General features: G+C 47.9%; 1 protein-coding gene across 8 annotated transcripts in view; it reads left to right on the top strand.

The window, feature by feature from the left end:
- The window catches only part of PLCB1 (phospholipase C beta 1), a 771,739-nt gene that overhangs the window by 97,804 nt on the left and 647,207 nt on the right, over positions 1–26,728 (top strand). Inside the window, exon 3 of one of the 8 annotated variants that reach the window (XM_075925693.1) lies at positions 2,477–3,261. The exons of the other annotated variants lie outside the window; for them this stretch is intronic. The gene's annotated coding sequence lies outside the window, so the exon portion shown is untranslated. The remainder of the gene's footprint in view (positions 1–2,476; positions 3,262–26,728) is intronic. 8 annotated transcript variants of the gene reach the window in all.

Below are 26,728 nucleotides of genomic sequence, written 5' to 3'. Positions count from 1 at the left end.
GGGAGAAGAAAAGGAAAAGAGAAGTGCAGTTGTATGAGCCCCTGATGTTGTGGCGTCCTGTGATGGTGTCGCTTGTAGAGATGTGTGGACAGAGTTGGCAACGGGGTTTGTTGCGGGAGTAGTTTCCTGGGTGAGTGTGTCCGAAGTGTGATGTGTGGCTGAAGTGGGTTTTGCTCATGAAAGAAAGTGGAATCACTCACTTCCAGGCGGTGCAGTGTTGATCTGCAGAAGCTATTTCCAGCAGCCAGCCCAATAACTGGGGTCATCTCCATAGAGCCAGCGCTAGCCCTAGACCGAAAGGCACCCCTGGAAAGGAGAACCTTTGTTGCCTTCTGCCCCCCCCCCCATTTGTTAAACTTCTGAATACCTTATTTTGATTGCATTTCTAGCTCATTTTGTGACGTTAATGCCTGGTTTTCATGTATGATCTATCCCTTAAAAAACAACGAATGGTCCTGCGAAAGCTCATGATACCATCTACATTTTTGTTAGTGTCTGAGGTGCTGCAGGACCATTCGTTGTTTTTTAAGTGTTTTCAGTTACACACTAACATGACTTCCCCTCTGAGACATATGATCTGTCCCTGTCATCTGACATGATACATTGGCATGCGAGGCCCTGTGAATCTCTATTTATTAGGTTCATGCATCCATATATGGAATCCCCGAAACATTTCACTTCAGACATTCTGGTTTCCTTTTTGTGACTAGCAACAAAACCAACACGCTGAGCTTTGTACTCCACAAACCCTGCACCCATGGCAGTTGCCTGGGTTGCCCGCCCTTAAATCCAGCCCACATTGAGCTCAGCAAGGATAGTGGAATGTGTTCAGTGCTTGATCTCCTGACCGTACTTCTCCCCCCAAAAAGATTCATCTCTTCAGAGCCTTGTCCAACAAGGCTCTGTTGCCTCATCATCCAGCCTGCTAGAACATAGAGCCATGCCACGTCCCTTGAATGGAGAGAAAGGCGCTGGTTTCTTACCTTTGTCCTCCAAGGATTCGAAAATAAGAAAACTTGAAAAATGTGCAGCAAGTAGTTGGGCAACATTCAATGAACGAGCGTATTTCTGCCATTCCTTTTCTTGGCTTGAATTTGTGTGAGCACATGTGATGGAAGGATGCGATAGTGCAGTAAATGACAATGTACTGAGATCACAGGACATATTTAGTGGCTGGGTCTATCCTATGGATCATACACCAGGAACTTGTAAGAGACAATGATATACAGGTCTTTTAATATTGTAACTATGGCCTGACCCTCATGCCCCTTGATGTTGGTAGATAAACTCCCACTGATTTTAGTCATCTTTGGATTTTAGCCCCTGGCCTCACAAATCTCCATTGTATTTTGATTGTACATATTTTTTTTAGGAGACCGAAAAAGAAAATAGCTTGGAAGTTACTTAGCAGTAAAGTTGCCAGGGGAAAATAGTAACAGGCATGTGAATAAAGACTTTAACTACCTGTACTTTTACAGCACTGCAGATCTATGAGCAAACAGAAATCTAAGATGATAACTACCTTATTAAGGGCACATTGATTTCAGCCATTTCTGGCAGCAGTTTTAAGCCATTCTGTTTAGGTTTTGCACTATGCGTTTCTCGGCCTCTAGTTTTAAAGCAATGGAATGTCACAAATGATTACACCAGAGAAGGGGAAAACACTGGAGCAGGGGGGAAGGAACCTGCACTGTGAGCAGGGGGGAAGGAAGGAGTAGCCCCTTCCTTCCCTTCGCATGAGGCTGCTGACTCCTAGCCTGCGGGGGCTGGGAGCCAGCAGCCCTGTGGGACTGGAGCAGCCCCCAGCTCACAGTGGGCACCACACGGAGGGGCTGCTACTGGGTAACTTTTCACCATTACCTGGTAAACATCACTTTTTAAGGGTGATGCTTACTGAGTAAACCGTTAACCAGTTACCCGTTCACATCCCTAGTGCAGAACCCATTACCACTACTATAAATGTTCTCGTACTATTATTTCTAGGAAAACTAAATTTCACACTAAAACTAAGGAGGGGAAGCGTGTTTTTGCCAATGATTCACTGTGTTCTGAGAAGATGATTATCCCTATCATCATTCTTAGTGTTCACTTGCTGTCAAATAACTTCATACATTTATCTTATTTATTTGGATTTCTAAAACAAAAGACACCTCTCACCGTAGAACGCTATCCAGTATTATGCAGCATGCTCCAGAGAGGAAGCATGGTCTTGGGGTTAAGCCACTGGGCAGACTCAGGTAGTGGGTTACTTTTTAGCCCTGCCACAAACCTCCTGTGTGACCTTGGGCAAGTCACTCAATCTCTTTGTGCCTCTGCTCCACCCATGCAGGATAAGGAGATCAGTACTCCTTTCTCTCACCCTGTGTCTGTCTTGTCTATTTGAATTGTGAGCTTTTGGGGGCAGAGGCTCTCATTATAGTCTGTCTATATTTATTAGCTATGCCATTCACGGTGTGATTGTTTTCCCTCACCACAGCTATGCTTGCAAAAAACCTAGTCCTGGTGGCACTGAAGGGCTGATTGGGGATGGCTAATCTCAGCCTCGCCCCTTCTGCACAAGGACCTGCTGACTTCTTCAGAGCCGCTCCCAATTGAACGGATGTAACAGAGAGAAGACATTGTCCTGGAGGCTTAAAATATGACTGGCATTCTCTTCAACTCTGTCTGCATCACATCACTGAAAGCCACACCTTTGGTGAAGCTGGTCCAAGCTGACAGCAGAGCACTCTCCCATGAGCTTACTAATTCCTACCTCTTCCATGTTTCTCCTCCATGGAGAAGTTGTCCCGCCTACATGGCACTGTTCACACTAGCGTTTAGGTTGGTATAATATATGTCACATGGGGTGTGGACCATTTGTTGGTCATTTGTAGGCAGACCTAGTCTTCCTTTGCCTCGTTGTGTCTGGATGAGAGAGAGAGGAAGTGCTCGTTAACGCAACTGGGGACCCTGTTAGTTCTGCTGGGAACGCTTCAGAAGTCTGAAGGGAAAGTGGTCTCCGTGCTTAACTGTCACTTCTTTTCATCACTAAAATGCCTGTTAGCATAATGAATGCTCCAGCAGCTGCTTCTACAGATACGCCAAGATAGGATCATTGCTATTTGTAACATTATCACCCCTCGCCTTACCAAAGCCTCTCTGGTTGTAGAGCTGAACGTTGTGCTTCCTTTTCTGTATTTAGCTCACCAGAGCAATCTTGTGATCTTGTTTCTAAAATTGGACTTCACAGACCTGCCTTTGAGCTTCTGGGCATAGTGCACAGTGAGTATTAACAATGATCCCATCGGTGGCAAATATTCACATAAAAGGGAAAGAGAGAATGAATACGGTCCTGCCTGATAACTCTTTAATTCAGTCACAGATCATTGTACATGTGTTAGCTATTTTTTTTTTAATAAAAATGATTAAAGATGGATGATAAAATCCAGACTATTTTGATAATAGCAAAACACCCAATTGGGTCAGGGTTTCACCAAGAATGTTAATTTGCCAAAGGTGCTAAACATCTCTTTTACGGATGTCCTGAGATCTATGGGTTTAGAAGTGGGGCAGTACACCATCTGCTGTGTGGAAGACAATTTGGAGGAAGCACTGCCAGGCAAAACACAGATTTTCTTGTTGGTTATGATGTTTTTTCCTGTAGATGGTGAGCTAGCTGTAGATCTGTCTAAATTACTGAGTGACACATCCTCTGTTTTAACCCTGTTCTTCTTAAAGATAGATAGATATGTTCTCATCTTTCTTTAACTGAAAATGCCTGGGCCTTTGTACTTTAATTGACTAAAACATTTTTCAGGCTTAGACATAGGCTATTCATCATCATAAGTTCCCTGATTAGAATACTGGCAGTTTGACAATTAGATTAACAGACTTTTTGAGTCATTATGTAATGCAGTCACCAAGTTTTGCTGCCATGGCATTACCTCAAGCAATACTGAAAGTGGGTGTTTGTTTTTCATTTAGTGGTGTTTGAATCGATGTGCATAGATGCCAGTACTCTGATCCCTTATGTAGACAAAAATCCTCCAGTGAGAGTTTTACCTTGCATAGGGATTTCACGATCACATTTATAATATTTAACAGCGTTTCGATATATTTGTTGGGCATAAACTTCAACAAATAATACATTTCACCTGGTCATTGCAGTTCACTCTAAATTTGGTTATTGCCAATTATGTAAATTGCAAGCAACTGAAATAAGATTAATATCCTAATATATAATTTATGTATGAGGCCCAGTCTTATGGACCTTTTGGCCTCATATACCAAAGACAAGGGGCAGTGCTAACATGGCCCTTAGGATAAAAACCATGACTTAATAATTTCTAGCAAGCAGCACATATTCTAACCTAAAAGAGTAACAAAGCAGGAAAAAAAATAAGATTTTTAAAGCACAGTGACTAACAGCTGTTTGATGTTGACATTTAGCCTCACCATTTCTTCCATAAAATGTGGGTTGCGCCATGCTTGGCATCAGTCAGGAAGCTAACACGTTATAGTTTCTTCTTCTTTGAAGACACTAATGAGGCAAAATAAAGTATGCAGATGACTGGTTTTTCGTCAAGCCATTTTATCTGCACTAGAAATATATTTCTCATCCCCTGCAAGAATGAATATTTACTAGGTTTATGCAATAGCATATCTTCATTTCCCAACTTGGAGATGCCTTAGGAATTATATTTAATATGTATTATTCTCTTTACTCAGCTTGTTTTAAACTTCTTAAAAATCACATGATTTGTCATCTTGAAATTTGCCACGTTTGGAATTAGTCCAGAAAACAGAGTGGTGTGTGGGTTTTTTAAAAAATCATGGGTTTGATTGCATTCCTGTGGTCTTTTTAGACCATTTAGGTCCCATTTCTGCAAATACTCACACTTGACTATGAAAGGAAAGTCCCTTAGGATATGTCTACACAGCAAAGTTATTTTGAAATAACAGCCATTATTTCTTAATAACTTTCCTAGCATCTACACAGCCAAACTATTTCAAAATTAATTCGAAATTAATTCAAAATAGCGGAGCGCTTATTTCGAATTTCGTAAACCTCATTCCACGAGGAATAACACCAAATTTGAAATAGCTATTTTGAAATCAGTGCTGCGTGGATAGGGGGCCTCCAGCCTTCCCAGGGTGCCCTAGTGGCCACTCCAGCCTCAACCAAGAACACTCCTCTCCCTCATCCCCAGAGCCCTTAAAGAGGTTGACTCTGGTCACAGTGCCTGTGCCAGCCCCAAGCCTGCCAGCCCAGAGCCAGTAATCACTGCCCCTGACCCACTGACCCCAAAACAGGAGCCAGCAAGCCACTGGCAGCCAGCCCTCCACCGCTTCCCAGGAGCAGTTTGCCAGCTCCCAGGAGCCTGACAGGGCCTGGAGAAGGTGGGCGCCTTCCTGGTCCAGGGTGGAGATCGTGGACCTTATTCTGGTTTGGGGAAGATGCCCCCAACCTCCATGATCTCCACACTAGACGGAGAAACGTGGCCGTCTATGGCAGAATAGCTGCCAGCCTGGCCACCAAAGCATACGAACCCAGGAGCAGGTCTGCATGAAAATCAAGTTGGTCTGGCAAGACCCCCCAGCCCTGAGCTTCTCCTTCCCTTTCTTCCCCTTGCTTCCCCCTTCCAGCTCCCTCCTCTCTCCCAACCTCTCTTCTCCCCTCTCCCGCCTCCTTTCCCCAGTCTCACCAGTTCCATCCTCTCCCTCCCTCCCCCCCCCCAGTTTTGTTAAATAAAGAGAGTTTGTGTTCATGAAAATACGTGTATTTTATTTGACATCAGGAAGGGAGGAGTAAGTGGAAGGATGTGAGGGAGGAATGGGGAACAAGCCCCCAGTGCGGCAGACCAGGGAGGCTCTTAGTGCTCCTCAGGGTGGAAGCTCTCCCACAGGGCCTCCTGGATACTGACAGCCCCCCGATGGACCTCCCGGATGACAGAAAGTGCAGCCAGGCTCACAGCAACGCATCCACGAGAAGTACCAGAGTGCCCAGGGGCAGCTCTGGCTCCATGTTGCAGAGTGCTGTGGTGTCCCGAGTGAGGACAACCAGAGCGCACACAAACAAAAAGCTTTGCTGTCCCTCATTGAGGTAGGCAAGCAAGCAGGGAAATCTGAGAACTGGCTGTCCTGGGGGGGGAGGGGGTCCCTTTAAGCACAGGCCTCAGATAGCCTTAGGCAGCAGCCGCACAAAGTAACTCCTGACCTGATGCCCTGCAGGACCTGGCTCCGGCCGGCCTTAAATGCAATTCAGCGTCTACTCAGTGTGGACGCGCTATTTCGAAATAGCAAAACGCTATTTTGAAATGCATTTTGTGTAGACGCATTATTTCAAAATAACGTATTTCAAATTAACTCTTTCGAAATAAGGTATTTCGAAATAACGCTGTAGTGTAGACATACACTTAACTTTATTCGCATGCACTGAAGTCTAAGTGGAGGTCTAAACTTAGATCAGGGTCCTGTTCAATACTGAGACCAATTTTGTGAGTCTTATACATGGAACTCTTCTGTACTTCAGTGATTGAGCCTATATATTTTAAGTTCTCTAAAGAAGAGATCTGTGAGGGTACAAATTAGTATTTGACACCCAACATCTATTGACTTCCACCAGAAGTAGGCTACCTAGTTGCTCTTTGTGCCTTTGAAAATCTGTTAAAATCCTTCTGAACCCTAAAACAGAGAGATACCATGCTTGGTGCAGCCTTTTACCATTTAGAAACACACGGGAGAGAGAATTCCTTTAATAAAGCTGTTTGAAGAAATGCTTTCAGCATGTCATAATAAAATGGAAAATTAGTATTGTTCTTCAACATTAGAGAGACAAATCTGGGACTACAAGAGCTAATGATGCAGAAAGAGACACAAATAAGTCTAAAAGGGTATTACAAGGAGGAGGGAGAAAAATTGTTCTCCTTGGTCTCTGAGGATAGGACAAGAATCAATGAGCTTAAATTGCACCAAGGGAGGTTTAGGTTGGACATTAGGAAAAACTTCCTGTCAGGGTGGTTAAACACTGGAATAAATTTCCTAGGGAAGTTGTGAAATTTCCATCACTGGAGATATTTAAGAGCAGGTTAGACAGACATCTATCAGGGATGGTCCAGATGGTGCTTGGTCCTGCTGTGAGGGCAGGGGACTGGACTTGATGACCTCTCGAGGTCCCTTCCAGTTATAGTATTCTAAGCTTCTATTACTATGATTGTAAGTTTTTCAGCAGTGTTGCCATAATTAGCACAATTTGAGGGGCAGTGGCAAGTGCAACAGAGAAAAAAGACACCACATTTAATTTTCCAAAGCCACTACATGATGTAGTTGCCTAGGTCTAGGGCTATGCTACAAAGCTTTGTTGGCATAGCTGTGTCTGTTGGTGTGTGGTAAAAAAAACACATCTTCTCATCAACATATTTACTATGGCAAGAGAAGAATTCTGCTATCAGCATAGCTAGGCCTGGTCTGCACTTAAACATTAGGTTGATATAGTTACAGCACTCAGGGGTGTAAACAATCCACACCTCTGAACACCAGAGCCATGCCAGCCAGGGATATTAAAATTAGTTTAATCAACTAATCGAATAGTCAATGGAATTTCCATTGACTTTTCGATTAGTCGATGAGGGCACTTCCGTTTTGAAATGTAGCAAGAGCCTGCCTGGCTGATACTACATTTCAAAAGCAGAAGTGCTGTGCAGTGTTCCACATTTGAAATGTACAAGAGCCCCAGTAGGGGCTCAAAGATTGAAATACCGCGTGGAGCCCAGGGCCCGTGCGGGACTCAGAGTCCCCCTCCAGGCTCCTTGTGGTGCTTCTGCTTTGTAGTGTACAAGAGCCCCTTGTACTCCTGTACATTTCAAAGGTGGAACGTCACCGCTGAGTCCCCGCCCCCGGAGCTGGAGCTGGGGAGAACTGGCTTTTAAGCCGACTCCCCCTCCCCCAGCACTCCCTCCTCTTTCCCCTTGTTGCGCCTCTTTCTGATAGAGGCAGGAAGGGCGGGGGAAGCAACTAGTCGATTAATCGTTTACATCCCTAATGCCAACCTAACCCCTCAGTGTAGACTTGACTAGGTCAATGGTAGCATTCTTCATCTGACCTAGGTACTGTCCCTCAGGGAGAATGTGATGGAAGAAGCCCCTAATCACTGGAGCACACATATACTCTATTGATTTACAGTTGCATAGCTGCAGTGCTATAGTTAAGCCACTATTGTCCCTACAGTGCACACAAGCCCCTAAAGTTGTCTGGGGAAGTGGCATTGCAATGCTGAAAGAGAAATTCCTTGTGTAGGAGTGTAACAGTGTATCGGCACACTCTAGTGTAGAAAACGTCCTATATCAAAGCTCCATTGCCTTTAATGGGAGTTAGGTGCCTTCGTCACTTAGGTGCTTTTTAAATTTAACGCTATTTCCTCTGTTAAATGTCTAATGTGCAGGCTTTACCTTACCCACGCCTGGTCTACACTAAAAAGTTAGACTACGTTACACTACAGTGGGGATCGATATTCCAGGATTGGTGCACCATCAGTCGATTTAGTGGGTCTAGTGAAGACCCGCCAAATTAACCACAGATTGCTCTCTAGTTGACGCTGATACTCTACCCCAAGGTTACTCAACTTTGGAAGCCCCGGGGGCCACAATGATACCCACAGCACATGCTTCAGGCCGCAACGTAAGCGTGGTTGCACATGTATGCATATATTTGCAAATATATGCAAATAGATTATTTTACACCGATGATCATGAATACAAAGATTAAGGCAAGACTACACAACACGCAGGCCCCATTTAAGTCAGTTCTGATGATAATTAATAAAATGCAATATTTACCCAATTTCTACCCATATGACAGCATTTTTCATGAGCAATGACAGTCCAGGAATTTAACTACTAAAACACATATCAACAGAAGAGCATTCTATTGATTACTACCCCAGCCCCAACCCCAGCCTCAGCCTTTCTCACTCCAGCCTTGCTGCCTAGCTCCACCACCGCCTCACTGTCTCGCTGCCCAGCAGTGCCACTGCCTTGCCATGTGTCTCTTGCCGCCCCCAGCAGCTCCTGCGCATGTGCTGACGTGGCCTGGCTCGGGGAGGTACTGGCTTTGTGGCAGACACAGCAGGAGTGCTTTGCCACTATCTTTTGCCCCCGCCCCCTGCCGGGTAGCGGCGGCAGACATGGCTTGTGTCAGTGCCGTGCCGTGCAGCTCCGCTCGCGGGGAGGCGCTGCCGCTGTGGCAGACGCAACAGGCGTACTGTTCCGCCGCCTCTTGCCGCCTTCACCCTCCGCTGGCCGGCAGGTCCTGTGCGTGCGGCCTGGCTCAAAGCTGTGCGGCTCAGCTCGGCACTGCTGCTGGAACCCCAGCAATGAAGCAGGCAGGCAGCCTGGGAAGCGGCTCAAGGCGCCGCGGGCTGCGTGTTGAGTATCCCTGCTCTACCCCAATAAGAAGAGTAAGGTAAATTGACGACGGAGTTTCCCACCCCTGAATGCTGTAGTTAGGCCAACCTAACCCCTAGACTGTGCCAGGTTGCAGAAGAATTCAAAGAATTCTTACATTAACCTAGCTACCAACTCTCAGGGGGGTGCATTAAGGGAGAACCCTTCTCATCAGCATAGACAGCACCTACACTGAAGTCTTCTATGGCACATCTGCAGCACTGCAGATGTATCGCTGAAGTGTTTCAAATGTAGACAAGTCCTCAGTATTTACTTAGGCAAAGCACCCACTGACGTCCCTGCTCAGACAAGTTTTGCCTTGATAAACACTGAAGTTTGTTTCCTTTGGCTCTTGAGTAAGAAGAATGAGCAAACAAACATTTGCCCATTCTATTCTGCTTCTACAGAAAGGATAATTATTATCCTTGTGCTGATGCTAATAACGTGCCTCGATTTCCCAAAACTAGCAAACAAGTTGGCAATGTTTTGGGTGGAAAATCTAGATAGCTGCAAAGTGAAACAGAAAAAAGAGACACCCCCTCCCCTCCCCGGATGAAGTCCTTGTCCCCACTGAAATCAGTGGAAATGCTCACATTTATTTCTGAGGGGAAGGATTTCACACGAGATGCCTGCTGTGTGACTGAGTGAGTAGAATTTAGTACACAACATGTCAGTGCCCGGGGTGTTTTCATTCTAAATAATATTCTCAAGAGTAGAGCTATCTCATTTAAAGAAAAGCTCAGTGACTGTGACCAGAAATACAGCAGCCGCAATATTAGCTTTCAAGGTTGTATTTTTTTCATAGTATAAGAGGTGATGTTTGCACAGCCATCCCCATATGGAGAACAAAAAGAGAGGGACCCACATTTCCAACTCATGCTCTGCCTGGCCATTCTGCCGTCATTCCCACCCACAGCTGAGCTCCAACCCCATCCTGCGTCTCCGCTCCTCCTCCTGCTCTGTCCCCAGACCAGCTCCGGCCTCATCCGTATCTCCGCTCCGCCTCCTGCTCTGTTCCCAGTCCAGTTCTGGCCCCATCCTCATCTCTTCTCCTGCTCCGTCCCCAGACCAGCTCCGGCCTCGTCCGCATCTCCGCTCCTCCTCCTGCTCTGTCCCCAGATCAGCTCCGGCCTCATCCGCATCTCCGCTCCTCCTCCTGCTCTGTCCCCAGACCAGCTCCGGCCTCATCCGCATCTCCGCTCCTCCTCCTGCTCTGTCCCCAGATCAGCTCCGGCCTCATCCGCATCTCCGCTCCTCCTCCTGCTCTGTCCCCAGATCAGCTCCGGCCTCATCCGCATCTCCGCTCCTCCTCCTGCTCCGTCCCCAGACCAGCTCCGGCCTCATCCGCATCTCCGCTCCTCCTCCTGCTCCATCCCCAGACCAGCTCCGGCCTCATCCGCATCTCCGCTCCTCCTCCTGCTCTGTCCCCAGATCAGCTCCAGCCTCATCCGCATCTCCGCTCCTCCTCCTGCTCCATCCCCAGATCAGCTCCGGCCTCATCCGCATCTCCGCTCCTCCTCCTGCTCTGTCCCCAGATCAGCTCCGGCCTCATCCGCATCTCCGCTCCTCCTCCTGCTCTGTCCCCAGACCAGCTCCGGCCTCATCCGCATCTCCGCTCCTCCTCCTGCTCTGTCCCCAGACCAGCTCCGGCCTCATCTGCATCTCCGCTCCTCCTCCTGCTCCATCCCCAGACCAGCTCCGGCCTCATCCGCATCTCCGCTCCTCCTCCTGCTCTGTCCCCAGATCAGCTCCAGCCTCATCCGCATCTCCGCTCCTCCTCCTGCTCTGTCCCCAGATCAGCTCCGGCCTCATCCGCATCTCCGCTCCTCCTCCTGCTCCATCCCCAGACCAGCTCCGGCCTCATCCGCATCTCCGCTCCTCCTCCTGCTCTGTCCCCAGATCAGCTCCGGCCTCATCCGCATCTCCGCTCCTCCTCCTGCTCTGTCCCCAGACCAGCTCCGGCCTCATCCGCATCTCCGCTCCTCCTCCTGCTCCATCCCCAGACCAGCTCCGGCCTCATCCGCATCTCCGCTCCTCCTCCTGCTCTGTCCCCAGATCAGCTCCGGCCTCATCCGCATCTCCGCTCCTCCTCCTGCTCCATCCCCAGACCAGCTCCGGCCTCATCCGCATCTCCGCTCCTCCTCCTGCTCCATCCCCAGATCAGCTCTGGCCCCATCCGCATCTCCGCTCCTCCTCCTGCTCCATCCCCAGACCAGCTCTGGCCCCATCTGCATCTCCGCTCCTCCTCCTGCTCCATCCCCTTTCCAGCTCCGGCCCCATCTGCATCTCCGCTCCTCCTCCTGCTCTGTTCCCAGACCAGCTCCGGACCCATCCTCATCTCTTCTCCTGCTCCGTCCCCATACCGGCTCTGGCCCCATCCGCATCTCCGCTCCGCCTCCTGCTCTGTCCCCAGACCAGCTCTGCCCTCATGCTCTCTCTGCCCCAAGGCCACCTCCGCACCTAGACCCACCTATTCCCCCATGCCCACTTCTGCCCTCAGCTCTGCCTTCCTCCGGAGCCCCACTGCTGGAGAAACCATGGCAGAGTTGTAAAGGGGGGATCAAGGCTGACACAGAGAGATTCCGTTGTTGGGAAGGGGTGGGGGGCATTCCAGGAGCATTTGGGCGCCACTGCCTTAGGCTAAGTATACACTGGCATTTCACAGTGCTGTAACTTTCCAGCTGAGGGGTGTGAAAAAATGCCTCCCCCACCACCCGAGTGCAGCAAGTTACAGCACCGCAGTGCACCAGTGCGAACCAGGACCAGGCTACAGCGCTGCTGGTGACTCCCCTTGCAGAGGTGGTTTACATAGAGCACCGGGGAAGAGATTTTTGCGGAAAAAACCAGAGTGTAGACAGGGCCATTTTTTGACAAAAAACCCTTTTGCGCAAGATCCTGTAAATTTCACATTTTTGAGCAATAAGGGATCTTGTGCAAAAGGGTTTGTTGGTGAAAAATGGCCCCGTCTACACCGCGATTTTTCCGCAAAAAGGATCGGACAAGACTATGCAAATGGGAACACGAGAAATGCTAATGAGTGCTTTATTTGCATTTCCTCTTCCGCAAAAATGATGCAGTGTAGACGTAGCCAGGGACAGCTCCCTCCCAATGCTTGTGCCGTGGCTTGTGCCGTGGCTGCGCTTTAAATTTGTAAGGGTGGACAAAGTCTTAAATTCTTTGGTGATTCAGTTATACCTCAGCATAACAGCACATTGCATGTCTATAATGCTTTTCCTCTCCGTCTTTCAGAACACTTCACCATAATCCTTATCCCTTATCGCTCTCCCCTACAGGAGAAACGACTGCTGTGTAACATCCGTATCACATCTCCGCTTGGTTTCACGCAAGACATTTTAATCTAGATTATCTCATTGCCTGCTACTGAGTAGTAACTCTCTCTTATCGTCCCAGGGCTGTTTTGTAGTTGCTGTCATGCCTTCTAACGGAAAGAGAGCCTGATCCCCGTTGGTATAAATTAGCCCAGCTTTGTTGTAGTCAGTGCTACCATACTGGTCCAGACCAGCTGGGGAACTCGCTCAGGTTTTGTAATGCTCAGCTCTGTTTCTGTTGTCTGAAAAGCACAGGAAACTTTTAAAAAATCCTTTCTGTTATGGTATTTTTTTCTCTTCAAAACACCTCTAATTCTAACCTCTTCACGGTGCCATGTAATGAAACTTCTCACTGGATAATGCATAGGCGATGTACGTATAGGAGCACTGAATGTTTTAGTTGCAAACTTTCCTGACAAACACGTTTTTATAAAACACTGTACAGTAATTACTCGCTTAACACGTGCCCACTTAACACATTTTCGCGATAGCGTGATTTTTTAGGGGGAACGTTTTTTGAACAACACGACCATTCCCGAAATAACACGGTTTCCACAGCCCGGTGGTCGCCGGCAGCTGCGCGGGGCTTCCCCTGCGTCCCTGCAAAGCAGTGGAGGGTTTGCCACGCTGTTCCCCAGCGACTCCCTCTCTCCGGACGCCTTGCTCCCTCTCCTCTGCCCCGCTTGCAGGCTGGCGGCTAGGTTTCCCCAGCCAGCCAGTCACCGGCAGCTGCACGGGGCTTCCCCCGCCTCCCTTTAAAGCGGCGGAGGTTTCACTGCTCGCTGCGCCGTTCCCTGGAGACCCCCTCTCGCCGGACGCCTTGCTCCCTCACCTCCGGCCCCGCTTTCAGGCCGGTGGCTGGGTTTCCCCATTCCCCACTGCTTGAAATGCAACCTCCACCTTTTTCATTATTTTCAGTGGGAAAATTGACCCCGCATAGCACGTTTTCACTTAACATGATCATTTCCTGAAACGTATCTACCATGTTAAATGAGGAATTACTGTATGTTCATTGAACATTGTTTTTTAGGCCCACGCTTGCTCCTTTACTCCTCCCCTTCTAAATAATCCCAGCAGAAAAAATTCTGTCCGGGTTTATGACGGGGAGGGAAAGGGACTGATGGAAAAAGGCTCCTCCACAGAAATGGAAATTTCTTCACCAAAAGATTTCTGATTTCACTGAAAATATGCACTGCTGCATTAAAATCTGAAAATTGTTCCACCTTCGGCAACTGAAAATGAAAACTTTTTTTGTTTAAAAAACCCCAAGACAACCTCGCCCCCAAACAAACACTTTCACTGAAAGGGTGCAACAATTTTTTGTTTGTTTGTATCAAAGTATCTTGCAGGAAACTAGGGGGCTGTGCCCCCTGCTCGCAGCACTCGCCAACCTCCTTCCCCAGTGGATGATTTCGCGGACAGAGAACTTGTTAATCTTGCACTGAGACCAGCTGCACTCTCCATGGCCCCAAGTCACTTGAACCCTTCTCCACTCCCGCTCACCACACCCCTGGATGGGCCTCTCTGTTTGAACGCTCTCGGCCCGTCCTGCCGGCTCGTGTCCTTCATTCGCCAGCCAGTCCCCCCCACTGCACCCTTCCCACTCCTGCCTCACCCGCCAATCAAATAGTCCACAGCCCACAGTCCATCCCCTCCTTCCATCCCTAGCCTCACCTCCGTCCTCCATTCCCCTGCCTCTATTCCTACATCCACCATCCTCCCCCCATCCCCTTCCTTTCATCCCTACCCTCACCTCCATTCCTACACCTACCATCCTCCCTACCCCTCCTCCCCCATCCCATCCTTTCATCCCTACCCTCACCTCCATTCCTACACCTACCATCCTCCCTAACCCTCTTCCCCCATCCCATCCTTTCATCCCTACCCTCACCTCCATTCCTACACCTACCATCCTCCCTAACCCTCCTCCCCATCCCATCCTTTCATTCCTACCCTCACCTCCATTCCTACACCTACCATCCTCCCTAACCCTCCTCCCCATCCCATCCTTTCATCCCTACCCTCACCTCCATTCCTACACCTACCATCCTCCCTAACCCTCCTCCCCCATCCCATCCTTTCATCCCTACCCTCACCTCCATTCCTACACCTACCATCCTCCCTAACCCTCCTCCCCATCCCATCCTTTCATCCCTACCCTCACCTCCATTCCTACACCTACCATCCTCCCTAACCCTCCTCCTCCCATCCCATCCTTTCATCCCTACCCTCACCTCCATTCCTACACCTACCATCCTCCCTAACCCTCCTCCTCCCATCCCATCCTTTCATTCCTACCCTCACCTCCATTCCTACACCTACCATCCTCCCTAACCCTCCTCCCCCATCCCATCCTTTCATTCCTACCCTCACCTCCATTCCTACACCTACCATCCTCCCTAACCCTCCTCCCCATCCCATCCTTTCATCCCTACCCTCACCTCCATTCCTACACCTACCATCCTCCCTAACCCTCCTCCCCCATCCCATCCTTTCATTCCTACCCTCACCTCCATTCCTACACCTACCATCCTCCCTAACCCTCCTCCCCATCCCATCCTTTCATCCCTACCCTCACCTCCATTCCTACACCTACCATCCTCCCTAACCCTCCTCCTCCCATCCCATCCTTTCATTCCTACCCTCACCTCCATTCCTACACCTACTATCCTCCCTAACCCTCCTCCCCATCCCATCCTTTCATCCCTACCCTCACCTTCATTCCTACACCTACCATCCTCCCTAACCCTCCTCCCCATCCCATCCTTTCATCCCTACCCTCACCTCCATTCCTACACCTACCATCCTCCCTAACCCTCCCCCCATCCCATCCTTTCATCCCTACCTTCACCTCCATTCCTACACCTACCATCCTCCCTAACCCTCCTCCCCCATCCCATCCTTTCATTCCTACCCTCACCTCCATTCCTACACCTACCATCCTCCCTAACCCTCCTCCCCATCCCATCCTTTCATCCCTACCCTCACCTCCATTCCTACACCTACCATCCTCCCTAACCCTCCTCCTCCCATCCCATCCTTTCATTCCTACCCTCACCTCCATTCCTACACCTACTATCCTCCCTAACCCTCCTCCCCATCCCATCCTTTCATCCCTACCCTCACCTTCATTCCTACACCTACCATCCTCCCTAACCCTCCTCCCCATCCCATCCTTTCATCCCTACCCTCACCTCCATTCCTACACCTACCATCCTCCCTAACCCTCCCCCCCATCCCATCCTTTCATCCCTACCTTCACCTCCATTCCTACACCTACCATCCTCCCTAACCCTCCTCCCCATCCCATCCTTTCATCCCTACACTCACCTCCATTCCTACACCTACTATCCTCCCCCCATCCCATCCTTTCATCCCTACCCTCACCTCCATTCCTACACCTACCATCCTCTCTACCCCTCCTCCCCCATCCCATCCTTTCATTCCTACCCTCACCTCCATTCCTACACCTACCATCCTCCCTAACCCTCTTCCCCCATCCCATCCTTTCATCCCTACCCTCACCTCCATTCCTACACCTACCATCCTCCCTAACCCTCCTCCCCCATCCCATCCTTTCATTCCTACCCTCACCTCCATTCCTACACCTACCATCCTCCCTAACCCTCCTCCCCATCCCATCCTTTCATCCCTACCCTCACCTCCATTCCTACACCTACCATCCTCCCTAACCCTCCTCCTCCCATCCCATCCTTTCATTCCTACCCTCACCTCCATTCCTACACCTACTATCCTCCCTAACCCTCCTCCCCATCCCATCCTTTCATCCCTACCCTCACCTTCATTCCTACACCTACCATCCTCCCTAACCCTCCTCCGCATCCCATCCTTTCATCCCTACCCTCACCTCCATTCCTACACCTACCATCCTCCCTAACCCTCCCCCCATCCCATCCTTTCATCCCTACCTTCACCTCCATTCCTACACCTACCATCCTCCCTAACCCTCCTCCCCATCCCATCCTTTCATCCCTACACTCACCTCCATTCCTACACCTACTATCCTCCCCCCATCCCATCCTTTCATCCCTACCCTCACCTCCATTCCTACACCCATCCATCTTCCTGTTCCCCCTCCGCACTCCACACTGCCTATCCCTACTCCCACCTTCTTCCTCCATATTCCTACACCCCCATCCTTCCCTTACCCCCCTTCGCACCCCACACTGCCCATCCCCCTGCCTCCATTCCTATATTCTCCTTTCCCCCACCATTCCCCCGTACTACATCACACCCTTAGTCCCATTCCACCCTTCCTGTGCGCACCCTGCCCCCTCCCACAGACAGGCAACAAAACCAGCAAAAAACCTCACCAGGCCCTTAGGCAGGAATTTCAGGGGGAGGGGGGAATCTCTGTGACACCAGGATCTGGGCAGCTGCTTGCAGAGAATGGGCAGCAAAGGTGCATTGCGGGGGGGCGGGTGTGAAGTGGGAAAGGGGGATGTCCACGGGCAGAGGAAATGGAAAGGAGGCAGAGACAGAGGCTGGAGGGAGGGGCAGAGAGTGGGGGCGTTCCTTTGGGGTGCCAGGTTGAGAAGGGGGATAGGAGCCTGTGAGGGGGCAGGAGAGGGGCTGGGGACACACATGGAAAGAGGGCCAGGGAGCCATGCAGTGGGGGGGGGGGTCTCCAGGCAGAACCATGCAGAGGCACCCCCCCCCCGGCTAGCCCACCCCCTCTCAGCCGTCTTGGCAGCTGCTCAGAATGCTGCTGGCTCCCCCCCTCCGCCCCGTGATGCTTCAGGGGTTGCCAGACGGCAGCGGCATTTTCCACCAGGGCGGCTGTGACATGGTGGGTGGGCTGTACACTCTAGTGGCCCTGGTTGGGCATTCGCTGGTTGCTGTGGTGTTCTGTGCGTGATCCCCTACTGGCCTATGCTGGTCTGCAGAGACTCTGTGTGCGTGTGTGTGTGCAGGACCCAGCGGGGGATAGTCCCTGAGGGAAGGCACGTTGGCATATTCCAGCCGCCTGACACCTGGGCTAGGTGGTGGAAGCTGAAACAAAACAAGGGGTGTGGCTACGTGGGGGCTGAGGGACCAGTTGCTGGGGGCTGGGGCAGTCATGGCAGAGAGGAGCATGAAGGAAGCAGACTAAGTCCAGACAGGGGGATTTAGGGGCCTGGGACCCCTTCCCCCCAAGAGAACTAAGGCTGTCTGCCCTGGCTGCTGTGGCAACGTCGCGCCTGTGCTTTGCTGTATCTCCGAGCAGCAAATAACCCTTCTATTCTACGGCCTGACTGAGGGGCACATCTGGCCATGGACGGGGCTGCAGGGTTGGGGGCTCCCTGCTGCGCCATCACAGTAGCTCGGCGCTGGTGCGAACACTCGGGCGCAGCAGAGGATGGGGCGGCGGGTAACCAGAGACACGGAGCCTTCCTCCGTTCCCAGCGCGAGTGGCCCGCGTCCTGGGCCTCGCACCAGCTGAAGCAGCCCCCGAGCCACGGGAAAAACACGGCCTCGTAGCCCCCATCCTCGGGCAGCGAGCCAAAGTTCCACTCGCCCCACACCCATGGTCGGGCATCATCGATAGCCACCAGAAGGGGACATGGCCTGAGAAGGGGGCCGCCAGGGCCAGCCTGGTGTGTAGCTAGCACCTCCCTTTAGCCACCAGGCCCTGTGTGGCTACCCCAGTGGGCCTGCTCCCGTGTGGCAACTCTGGCCACCGTGAAGGCCCCCAACATCCCAGGTCCAGCCGCCCCAGAGCCTTTACCTGGGTCTCCCCAGCGAGCAATGGCGACGGTGCTGCCGCAGCCCCATTCTCTGTGCCAGGCTGATCCGGATCAGTGCCCAGGCCCTGGATGGAATCACTCCCTGCCCCGGACACTGTTCAAGGCCGGGCAAAGCCACCTGGCAACCCAGCCTGGGCAGATGCCTCCTCCGAAGGGTCCTGCCTGCTCAGCTCTGGCCGTAGCCTTTCAGGAGGCAGAATCTGTCCAGGCTGGGTTGCTTTCTAAAGGTGCATGTCAGTGTTACACTGTTACACAACAGCTGTCACGTGACGGAGTTCTGTTTCAGAGAGAAAGCCGCAAAGCGGGTGATGAGGTGATCGTTTTTACTGGACTAGCTTCTGTTAGTGAGAGAGATGAGCTTTCAAGTATGCACACAGCTCTTCTGGAGGTCTGGGAAGCTAACTTACAGTTTCACTGCAAAACACTAGGCTTGAACAGACAGTTTAGCATAATATATATGCGCTCCCTCCCCCTCCAATTACCATAGTATCTTACAATCTTTAATGTATTTAACTTTAAGGGCTATTATCCCCTTTTATGTTTAGGGAACTTGGGCATTGACAGACAGGTGCTTGTCCAAGGTCATGATCCATGAACCTTTTCTGTTCCCAGACTAATCAACTCAGTAACTCTCATACATCTCTTCTCAAAGGTATCGTCTAGTTTAAAATACTGATACCAGCATTTGTTTAAAACACACATTGGAATCTCGGTGATATTTCATTCTGCTCAAGTTGTCCCTATTTTTTTAAAAAATTGATAGTACATGATTGCAGAAAATTGTTAGTTTATTTTGGATATATTTATTTTTTTCCTCTTTAGTGTTTGACTCATCTGTTTATCTGGCTTGTAGTCCCCCCCCCCCCCCACACACACACTTTGTTTCCTGTGTTGAAATAGGTAGGTAGGCAGAATATTATTTTAAACTGTTTTGTAATAGCCATTTTTATGGAGAGATCTTCCAATGCAGTATTTAAGACACTACACTGGTGGGTTAAATACGCTTAAAATGTAAAAAAACTCCCACATTTTACCTATTCTTAGGCCATAAAAACATTTCCAAATAAACCTTCTGTTGTGACTTCCAACCCCAAGCACGGCTAGTCGTAGAAATGTGCTAGTGCCAGAAAATGTGAAAGTGACATTTACTAAAAATGGGCTAAAAAAAATTGAAACTGACTACTTTGTATTTATTATCTAATTTGAGAGAATTTTCTAAGATGTTCTTGTAAACTAAGTAAATGTTCTTTGAAAATTCAAGATTTTTTTTAACCTGACAGTCTTCCTAGCATATATAAATGAACCCGGCAGTCCTTTATGTGTTATAGGTTTAGGTTTATAGATGTGTTTTAGGATAAAGTTTTTAATATGTTACCCAGGAGATTAGTTGTACCATATCACCAATAATTGGAACTTGTATGATGTATCCCTCTAAATTTCAGCTTTGCCATAAAAATCACCACTTGTCAAAGTCTGTGACTAATCCTTCGGTCATTATCTAGATTACGCGCTCACTGATTTATGTAAGAGTTTTCCCACCATGAGTTAAAATAGTGCTAACAACCCCAGAAACATGCTGAATGCAATTTTTGTTTTTCTTCTTCTGTCTGCCAAGCATGTGCTATAATCCTAGGACACTGATGAATCATCTGTGTACAAGTAGAAATATAAACACACTAAACTAACATGGGTTTATTTATTTCTGGCCCAGTCTGAGTGAAATGGAGTTACTTGATAGCTAATAAAACTTCTTTTTTGAAAAATAGCTCTCATGGATTAAATGAATATAGATGGATATATACACACATACCTCCTCCCCACTCTCACAGACAAATTGGTTCACTCAGTTTTGGTTAGATCACGTTTGGGGAAAATTTTAAGCCAGTGCAAATGTATAATCCCATAGAGTCGCTAAGAAATGCATTGGAAGATTGACCTGCCAGGTTGGGGGTTATAATGCATCCCTAAGTTTTTATAATCCTTTAGGGATGCCCTTTCTTGACCTGTATTCTCTCGTAACATGTCTCTCTTGCACCACAACCATAGGGAAATTGTATCCACGTCTAAAACTAGTTGCTGCTGTTTGTTAAGATGCCAGAAGGGTTTAATATTTGCATGAACAAACAAAGTCAGATTTTTCCTTTTAAAACTACACATGCTGCTCTCAAGGGCGGCTCTTGCTGACAATCTTCAGAATTACCCAGGATGGTTTGTCAACCACATTAACTTCTTATAATCTCTTAAACTAATTCTCACCATGTCAGTTGCCCAGCTTCTCTTTTATATCTCTTTCTTCTAACTACCATTTCCAGACTGCAGGTGACCTTTGTGCAGACAGTGCAGTCAATTTCAGTAGAGAAGTAAATAGTTGTGGAAGTGGAGAAAATTGCAGGTGCATTACATTGGTGAATAGATAAAAATGTATACAAAGAGAGGAGGCAGGAAAAGCAATTATCTGGATGGGTGAAGGTTGGTGTTCTTATCTTTTCCTGCTACGTTTTTTTCCCTGATGCTGCCTTACCATTTCATCCCCTTGATCGGTAAGATTTACCTATTTACATTACACCCACATGCGCTCTTGTAAATTGAAGGGCTCCAAAGCTATATTTGTTGATTGGGGGGAAGATGGTTCAGTGGTTAAACTGATGGGCTGGTTCTTAAGGCTCTTGAGACCTGAATTCCCTTTCTAGCACTGCTACAGATTTCCAGTGGGAAAGTCAATGTCAGTGGCTCAGTTCTCCCATCTGTAAAATGGGGGTGAAATACTACAGGTTGAACCGCTCTAGTCTGGCACTCTTGGGGTCTGACTGGCGACAAACCAAAGAATTTGCCCGACCATAGGAGGTGAATATCGTCTAGCAGCATTTCCTCCACTTCCACTGCTTACTGGGCTCTTGGAAGATGTTTAGGGGCAAATTACAGCTAATTAACAGCACAGAACACTGAGAGCCAGGGCTGGTGGCCATAAACAAACCTTACGGGACTGCAGGAAACTTGGCCACACTCATGATAAGTGGAATGCCGGACCATGGATGTTACCAGACCAGAGAGTGCTAGACGAGAGAGGTTCAACCTGTACTTTAATTCTCTCACTTGTTATCTCTCTTGTCTGTTTCAACTGTCTGCTTTAAAGAACTTACTCTGTGTTTGCAGTACTTAACATGATGAGAATGTAATAGTAATATTCACCAAGTCAGGTTTGAATTGCAGTTGGAAGGGTTTGCTTAATTCTAACTATGGCCTTTGTCTGAAACCAAAATGTTGAGCTTCACCATTAATTTGCCTGGAGAGCAAACTTTATAATCAAATTCGTTCGCCACTGATTGTCCATCAGAATAGCACTTCTCCTCCTCCGTTGATCTGGAAGTGCCTGAAGTCAAATGAAATCTCATCTGAATGTCAAATCTGTGTTGCCATTTCACCACTTGGGAACTAGCCGGTGTAAGTGTCAGGCAAGCGGTTTTCTTACCAGGCGTCCAGTTTGTGTATTCTGTGGTGCCTGCAAGAGCATGGGTGTCTGAAGCACAGTGAGAGGTGGCCACAATCAGTACTGAGTGAGTGGAGTTCCTTCAATTCTTTTTCTCCTCTTGGTGGAAACAGATTGAATTTGATTTTTTTTCTTGTAATTGCTGGGAGCCAAGAATAACCACTCTAAAGTGGTTGCTAAGCTAGCGGAGAGCAGCCGCCATCCAAACCCACAAATGATGAAGTACAGAACTGCGACTTAGAAGCAAAATAACTACAACCGGCACATCCGTTATCGATAATCCTGTCGCAGGACAAGCCCTTACTTAAAGTTAGCTCCGGATAATGCATTGACTCAAAGCTCCCAGAGCAATCCAAGTTAACCAGGGATTCAACAAGCAAATGGTTAAATGAGACTTCTAAATAACCCAAGGTCATTAAGAGCTTATTGATAAAACACTGAAAATCTTCAGAAGATGGACAAACAAAGGCTGGCAAATCCTCACTAGTAAAGATGTCCAGTGAAGGATGACTGGCAGCGGAAGCTATTGATCTGCAGAATGGCAGAGACAGCTTTAAGGTTCTGAAACCGTTTCATTAGTGATCCAAAATGGCTTCTCAGGTGTTAAGGAGTCATTAATTGTTCTGAACAGGAGGAGATCTTTTATGGGAAAGTCCCATCAAGCTGGCCATCAAATATCTGAAACAGCTAGTGAAAGTTGCCTGGCAGATTTCCACAGCACACAAGCCTGTGTTCCGAAGCCATGTATGTGGGACCACGCAGGCCCACTGCAAAAGGGAATTAAGTATTTCTGTAGGCTGTGGAGGCGGTTCTGTGCTAAGCCCATGCTTGGGGCCTCTGCAATCCACTGACAATCCTAGTTGTACCGTCTCCTGTTGGTTCTCCTCAGGGAGATGATATATCATTCATAGACGGATTTGGCTTTGAGGGACGACTTGATGAAAACCTCACTGATGACAGATGGGGTGCAGCGAGCCTTATCCGTGCATCCAGCGGTGGCTGGGCCTTGTGACACACCTTCACTCGTTCAACCTGGCTGCCTTTACAGCGCAGTGCTAGCAGGTGACGCTCTCTTTCTCAGGACAGGGTCTGCCGTGCTAAAAGTGAATTTGATGCTCACGGAAGGGGTGCCAGTCCTAGAGATGAAAGCCCACTGTCCATCTGCAGAAAAGGTACAATATGCAAAGCAGCAATACACGCTTTCCTCCGGGTCCTATGGGTTTCATCCCTGTTCTTCTTGTGGAGAGGAAAGTCAGTCTCTTTGATCATCTTATCATGGCCTCACTTATAACGTTTCTGGCAAGGCTGATAGGTAACCATTGTAAGGCGCTAAAGAGTTAGCCAATAACAACCATGGTTAACAACCACCCTGATCTGCATTGGTAGTGATGACCTTCCCTCTCCCTTTATCAGTCCCCTGAGCTTTCTGTTCCCAGGAAAATGCACCTCTGAATCAGACTCCAATTAATTCTTCTTTTTTAGTATTCAAATAATTATTCTTAATTATTCTCGGCATCGTTCTTATTTCACCTAAAGTTTTGCTCAATCTGCCTCTGACAGGTTGGATCACAGGGATCCCCTGGAGGTTGTCACCACGCATGCTAGTCACGTCACTAAACCCACCTACCAGCCCTTTGTCCTACTGAGCCAGCAGCTCCCGTCTCCTCCAGCAAAGGCATAGAATTGAGGTAACAGCCCCTCGGCAGAGCAACACAGACACTGAACCAGTGCAGCTTTGGGAGGGCTCAGCTATAGAGACTTGATCGCACCCAGGAAGCCAACCCCCAAAAGGGACCAACCCCCCAAATAAATCCGCCATACTCTGTATAACCCACCTTTTCTCTCTCTGGGTGACTTGGGAACAGGTCACACTCACATGTGTGCCTGGGCACCTGATTTTATTAACATAAAAGGAAATCCTGAGTACCCCAGGGGTGATGTTTAGTTGGAGATTCCCTATCCACCCCCTTGCTGCAGTCCCTTGCTCCCAAAGAATATACAGTGACAGTGTCTCCTCCTGGCTGGCCCTGTACATACTTAATGGTGTGCCTTGGGAGCCTCCAGGAATAAAATTATTCCAGTAATAACCTGAAACTAGCTCTAAGACAACAATTATAAATGATATACATCTAATTGATTACATTAGAATGAACACACCTTTACTTAACAACTTAAAGAAACAAGGTTTAACAGATTAAAAGTGAACAAAATCAATTAAAAAGTACACAGAAAGAAAGGAAACATATCCATCTGGCATTTGCACTGCCACCACTTTTCCTACCCCAGAGCTAGGTCAATTGTGTATCTTAAATCGAAATTACTTAATTTGGCTTTTGGCGCTGTTTACACAAAAGGATGTTGAAGGAAGAACACTCTTCCTTCAACTTCCCTTACTCCTCATAAAATGAGGGTTACAGGAGTCGGAGTAAGAAGTCCTCCAGCTCGACATTATTTCGAAATAAAGGCTTGTAGTGTAGACACGCTCTTTGTTATTTTGGGAAATGTCAGTTACTCCAAAATAATGCTGCTTTGTAGACAAAGCCTAAGAAATATGTTACATGCACATTCGTTCTAATCATCTTTTCCACAAACTAGGCAACCTTCTAGTTTGGGTCTGATCCTCCCCCCGTTCAGTCTCAGTTGTTTCCAGTTGGCATTTTGGGTGGTAAGTGTTGGTCTGCTGGCTTCTGAGAACTCCCCTATTGCTTGTTTTCCCAACTTTATATCCTCTTTGCCCAAGGCAAGAATTCTTTGTGCTCAGTTCAAACTTTTCTCACCTCGAGAGGAAAAGTACAAGACCTAAAATGGGTTTCTGCATCGGGTGACCTGGCCACATGTCCTGGGAGGACCAACCACAATCCGGGCTTACAGAAAACAAGACTATTCACAGGTTGTTGGTTTGAGTACCAAGCCATTATATTTCCTGAGTATCACTTATGGCCCTCATTAGCACATCTAGATTTATAATCAGATTCACGCTTCTGTTTCTGTGCATGTGTCATTCTTGTATGTGAAGTAAGAAATATGAATATACACATTCAGCAGATTGTAACTTTAAAAATATGTCACATGATGCATTTTGCCTAAAGAGCCTTCAAGTTATGCATATTCATAAGCCAATTTTCATAAAGCAGGGGGAGGGAGGAAGCCGTGACATAGCCACTCCAGGGATTCTCCCAAATCCTCAAAAGTGCTCTGATAGTACCACAGAGAAAAAACAGCCAGGTGACTGTGGGCATTTTACTTTAGGTGAATCATTGTAGTGAGTCCATATTTTTGTTTAAAAAAAATCTGCTGTTTCACATGCTGCATTCCCTACGCCATACTTGTACATAAACATAGTGTGAATGTGCTTATTGGTGCTGCCTGCTTTAGGGTGCAGTTCAAGTAAAAGCAACATGAGCCAGGAGGAAAACTTGCACATCTTAAATGATCGTGAAAATCTTCCCTTTTATGTATCGGACTCATTATAACAAATCTCTGGAAAGTCTTGGGTTTTTTGAAACCCAAGACACCATACTCTTAGACACCAGTAAATCTGTTATGTTTTCCTCAACCATTTTCCTCGCTAGTTCTAGGCTTGGGGCAGAACTTCACTTAAGCGAAATATATTGCTGTTGAAGATATCCAGCGATTCTTGCTATAATCAGCCTGCACCATTTTGGCTTTCTTTTCACATCATGAGTATTGTCATGGAAGGCAGTGGATTGGTCTAAAAGAATCTACATAGACACTTAGCCTTCATCCATTTGCACGAAGGGATGTACCCAACTAATAAACTGTGTGTGCCCTATCCAAGTCTGGAACCATGCCAACAGTCCTGAGTAGGCACCACGCCAGAAAAATGCTAGAATTTGTCAACGTATGTAAACAGGCTAATTAACCAGGTTATTCATCAGCCAGAAAAAGCCAGTTGGTCCTGACTTTGCAGATGCTCTCACTTTCCTTGAGCCCTGCAAAGCAGTGGTCTAATATTTCAGAAAGACTTGCACTGCAATCAGCAAGAATGAGCAAAGGATGTTTGCCCTTGACATTCTTCCCCTCTTCTCTTCTTATTCACCTGTCATAAAAAATCAGGATGTCATATTGACAAAGGGCAGCAGATGCTTACGGGCCCACTGTTTCAATTGTCAAGCCCCAGAGAGATTATGTTGCCTGTCCTGCCATGTAACCAGTAGATTCCTTTGTTGGCTGAACACCATTCTTCCTGCTTCCTCTTATTCTCTGCTGTAATGACTTGGGAGCTCAAATAATTTTCTTGATTGTTACCTTTAAATCAAAGCATTTAATTCCGCCTTCAAATTGGAGGAGTGAGCATGTCGCAGCTGAATTTCTGCCAAAGTGTTCGCTGTTAATTTTGTAGACATGTAAACAAACATGAGGGATGGAACTTCAAGAGTTATTTACAACATGGAATTTTTTTTCACGGCATAATTTCGCTGCCTGGCAGTAAGAGGGACTTGGGTTAGGACTATTATTTCCTGTAATTTTATTTTCAAGGATTGCAGCATTGATTGTATCTATAAAAAACAATGCATTGCTCTTCTCATGGCAAAACTCACAAGAAACCTATAGATGTATCACTGCAAGGGGGAAATGGCACAGACAAAGCACTTGAGAATAATTGAACACTTCATTGCTGTATTCAGTCTGTCTAGGCCTCCACAAAAATTATTTAATCGGGGTCCCCAATCCATCGAAGCACTCAGCTGCAAGCGGAATTGTAGTCAAATTCCTTGTTCACCT

The sequence above is a fragment of the Pelodiscus sinensis genome, chromosome 3 (genome assembly GCF_049634645.1).
Source record: "Pelodiscus sinensis isolate JC-2024 chromosome 3, ASM4963464v1, whole genome shotgun sequence".
NCBI lineage: Eukaryota > Metazoa > Chordata > Testudines > Trionychidae > Pelodiscus > Pelodiscus sinensis.
This window is presented reverse-complemented; position numbering and strand designations above follow the sequence as displayed.